This window comes from Columba livia, chromosome 6 (assembly GCF_036013475.1).
Source record: "Columba livia isolate bColLiv1 breed racing homer chromosome 6, bColLiv1.pat.W.v2, whole genome shotgun sequence".
Classification (NCBI taxonomy): Eukaryota; Metazoa; Chordata; class Aves; order Columbiformes; family Columbidae; genus Columba; species Columba livia.
This window is the reverse complement of record NC_088607.1, coordinates 17,795,315-17,800,153: the sequence shown is the minus strand read 5'-3', so window position 1 is coordinate 17,800,153 and position 4,839 is coordinate 17,795,315.

Here is a 4,839-nt window from a genome sequence, read left to right as displayed (position 1 = left end):
TCTTTTATAGCAGCTCAGCTGGCGACACCTACCAGAGGGGTGGCTCTACCCGTCCTTAGGAACCACCAGCAGCCCTATTATCCCAGCAGACCTGGGAACACCAGGAAACACATCCAGGAAACCTTTTCTGCTTCCCAACGGAGATAACAGATCCAGAGGCCACCGTGGGGTGGGGAGGCTGCTAGGAGACGGACCCTGAGGGGCTGAGAGGGGGCAAGAGGAGGAGGAGGCCGGTGGGATTTATTCGGACCCCCTCAGGCTGCCTGCAGCCCAGCTCAGCTCCAGGTGAGGCTCCGGCAGGGTGCAGCGAAGGCTGGCGGCCACGGTGGGACTCTGTGCAACTACCACTGGGGAGAGGGGGCGGACGGGGACGCTTTGTTCCGGGGGTCGGGGAAGTCTTGATGCAGTGAGTCACTCCAGTGGGCTCTGGTAATATTGCAGCTCTGTACGACCCACCCCCAGCCCTGCCAGGCTGCAGGAGATGTCTGGAGCTGCCAGCTGGATCTTGAGATTTAGGGTCACTTGCAGAAGCCTGTTTTGCATCAGCTTTCCACTCCATTCAGTTGCACCACCCAGGCAAAGTCAGCTTCACCCTCTACCCCACACCTAACCTGCAAACATCCAACTCTTCAATTGACAACCGTCCAAAACGTACCTACAAACTCTCCAACTCTCCTCCACACACAATCCTTGCATAAAAAGTGCTTGCTGTTTTCACTACTTTTCATTTAAACCAAGTCTTCTCTGGGTATCTCCATTCTAGCATCAAACAACTGGATTTACTCTGCATTTGAATTACTTGAGATCATTCTCATTCTAGGAATGTGCAGAGGCTAAGATAGCAAACCATCTGATGAGACACTCCTTGAGGAACCAAAACAAAAGGCAAAAGCTGCTCTCTGCAGACCAACAGGTAGAAACTGCATCAGCAAGCACCTTCTGTCTCCAATCCATCAAGATAAACCTATATCTGAGGAGGAAGAGAAGATGGAGAGGGAGAGAAGTGCATCTTAGACAAGCACAGAATGAAACCAACCTTGTTAGGAGAAACTTGTTACTGTGTTGTACAACTTAACAATAAGTCTCCATAAACATTTGCATGGGTATAAATACATACTTCCTAACACTGGAAAGCTTTCTTGCATTCATGTACCTGTGTAAAGACCTTTGGTGAGGATTTCACTGGCTGGCTGCAGACTCACAGAGAACAGCATGTGCAACTCCGGCTGAGCAGAAAGAAACAGGTGTAGGAGAATATTACAAAGTCCTTTACAAGACAATGGTCATTTTGCTTCTTTCCAGAATATAATTAGTAAATATTTGTGATCTCTTAGTCTTAGTTTGATGATGAATAACCTTTACTATTGCTCTGCAAGGTATTGATTTCCTAAACTTCCATTGCAATACATGTGGATTTGCACATCTGTGTGGGTACACATCAGCTAAGCAGCATTAAAGCCTGCACTTCCAAGCTCCATTCCCTCTCTAAACTTGAGGCCTTGCAGGCATTTTTCCCCCTGGTTTTACCCTGGACATTGAGCATGGTGGTCTCAGCTTGCTGAAGTGAATGGGGTCTAGGATGGGACCCGCACATGCACCATGGCTCCCACTGGTCTTGAGCACTTCTGCACGGGTGAATCTCCAGCAGCCACACAGCTCACGTAGCCCCAGCTCCAGTAGGGCCTGTCCAGCCTTGGTGAGCCCTCATGTGAGATGATGGCAGCGAAAGAACAATCCAAAGCTGGCTAGCAGCCCTGATGCAACATTTCTGCAGCAAGTATGTGCTCATAGGAGCTGGCTGGGCCAACTTTGTGCTGGCATAGTGAAAGTCCTTTTTCGAAACATCATGGGCAGGGATGAACATCCAGGTGAGCATCACACCTAAAGAAGCACAAGTATCCTGAGGGCCTGGCTTGAAAGCAAAAGGTGCATCCTCCTGTGCAATGCAAGGGGCCCTGGCACAGCAAACCACCAGCAGTTCACTCCCAGAGGTGACCCATGCTTAGAGAGCCAAGCAGCTTCCTTCTAGGGGCTCAAAGAGCAGCTTCCCGTAGGCTGGGCTGCTGCCAGTGCCCGTGGCAGTGTGTTTGGTTACAGGCTGTTCCTTTGTCCCAGATTTAGCACAGCCAGCAGAGGGAAGGACACACACAACCTGTGTTCTGTGGCATATCAGAAGCAAACATCTGCCAGCCTCACCGCAAAGACAAAGCAGGACTCGGAGATCAAAGATTTCTACCCCAGCCCAGTTATCTGCCGGATGCAGGTGGGTCCCTGCATCGCACCCCTGAGAATACAGCAGGTTGCAAGCTCACGTTGAATAAGTGTGACGAGAGGAAGGAATGCTGATCACTCTTCTTTGCTTTGCTCCTGGGAGGGCACAGGCTGGTTTTTAAATGCCTATTGGGAAGGTCAGTTCCTCTGAACCTTCCACCTAGCCACAGGCTGTTCAGACAGATCACTCTCCCTCAGTATCTCTGTGCACAAAATGAAGAACCAGCCAGTATGTGGTGTCTTGTAACACTAGAGAAAGTCATTATATCATAAGGGCCTTTCCAGTAAAAAGAGATCCTTAACATCTGCATAGCCCCATCCCTTATAGGACTAACAAGTTACATGAAGTGGAAAGAAAGTAAAAGTAGACACAGAGGTGAAGAAACTGGCTGGATCTTTTATGGGAGGCACAGAGCTGGGCGAGGAAGACCTCCAGGCCCCCAGATGCAGCCTGCCTTCCTATAGTTCAACCCCAAAAGGGAGAGGCCCGTGTCCAAGACTTCAATACCTTGTCTATTTAGTCCCAAAAAGGCCTTCCCTAATAGCATTCAATATGCCTCTATGACAAGGTAGCATCAGGAGCAGTTTAAGTTTACAGATGTAGGGAGAGACAGTTGAAGATGAGAAAAAGCTAAACTGGTGAAAGCCACACTACAGTGCAGGCTAATACATAGGAAAACATACCAGGAAGCATCACAAGTGAGAGATGAGATGGGGCTTCCCATCCACGTTGTTAACAGAAGCAAGCACAATAGAAAACAGCATCACTAACTACGTCGACCTCCCTGATGGAGTACCGGAGTTCACGTAATGGGAGCCAAGTGGAAGAAGGTCTCTGCTGTGCAATTGTTCCCCTCTTACTGAACTTGTGTTCCTGCTCATGCTCCCACCTTCAGACACACCATTTAGTCTCTGAAGCATCAGTAAGGCCTCTGCCCTTTTCAGTTTATTCACAGCAAATCTCGCAACAAAATATTGTGTGGTTTCATTAGCTATTATTAATACTTCATAGCTTTTGATCTATTCACTGATCAAAGGCTTGCGAGTTTAGTAAAGCTCTGGAACTCACTATTGTGACCACTTAGTTTTGCTGGGCAGCTCCCGGTTACACAACATGGTGTTTAAAAGAGCCTGGCCCCTTGTGTGTCTTTTTATAATTTAGTTTTTCAATGAGAATGTAATGCTGCTGTTTGATTTTCTCATTAAAAAAAAAATCTATTTAAGTAGATTCAAACATGTATTTAAACTGTTAGTTTATTGGATCTGGCAAAAATAAAACCGAATAAGTTTTATAAAGAAAACACGATTGGACTATTCAGATATTCCAATGTGTAACAAACAACTAGTTGTTTTTTGTTTGTGGTTTTGTTTGTTTGGTTGTTTTTTTGCCAGCTTTGATTAGCATTTGCTAGCACACATGAATTCCGGGCATGTAACAAAAGGTCTTGCTTTGCTCACTATTTTGATGCTTGATACTATCAAATACAAAGCTCCAGAATAAGCATTTTATAATTAATGTGTTGAAGGATCCATCTTTTCCATCAATAATGGTAGATTACATTCTGTCACTTCACATTTAAAAGCAATCCACTTTTAAATTAACTTCCTTTGCAGTTCTGTTAATATATTGACTTTTGCTGTCACTGTGCTCATGCGCATGTTGTTTGTCATAGCAACATACAGTACCAGAAGCATTTGATCAATACATAAATTCAACATAATTTCTTTGATACTTCAGGACATAAAAGATGCATGTGGCTTTGCCACATCATCTTTCTTTTTAGAAGTGCTAGGAGTAGAATGCAAAACAATTAATATACTGCTCTAAACAGATTTATCAAAATGAAATAAGCCCATTATCTGCCCAAATTATTTTGAAAGGTCATGAATAGTAATTCACACTGAAAAGTAATTCACTGCAATTCTAATGTAGCATTACACTAACAAATTAATTGAAAAGGAAAATAAAGTGAGGAAAATCTTTAGCAGTGTTGTAGCACCCATGTTTTAACCTGCTTTCCTGAAATCTAGAAAGGGTAACTAAATAATAATCTACTGATTGCTATGAAGTCAAGTTGGCTGATTAGGTGTTGAATATAGGAGAGTATGGAAATACTTGTGGTTGTTCCTAATGGTTATTTGGAAATGAGTATATATGACCAGGACTTTCCATGGAAGTAGCCAGACAATGGTACTGCAAAAAGGTAATCACTACTTTGCTCTTCGCTCCTGAAATTAAAAAAAAAAAAGAAAGATATGAACTTTTCAATATCTATTATAGCCTTCTCACCCAAAAGGGAACTTTATTAAATTTATTGTAAATTCTAAAAATACATATTATACAAGCAACATGTAAAATTCTAGTACTAAAAATTTAATTAAAATAAAAATAAAGCAAAACCAAAAAACAAACAACAAAAAACACCCCACCTCATTCCATTACATGTCACACATCAGTGCACATAGTTTCACAGCCAGTCTTGGACAACTCGGTTTTGTGTAATCTTAAATACAACAGAACCTTAAAGTGTTCTTCTATAACAAAAACAAAACAAACTTCAGTTTTTG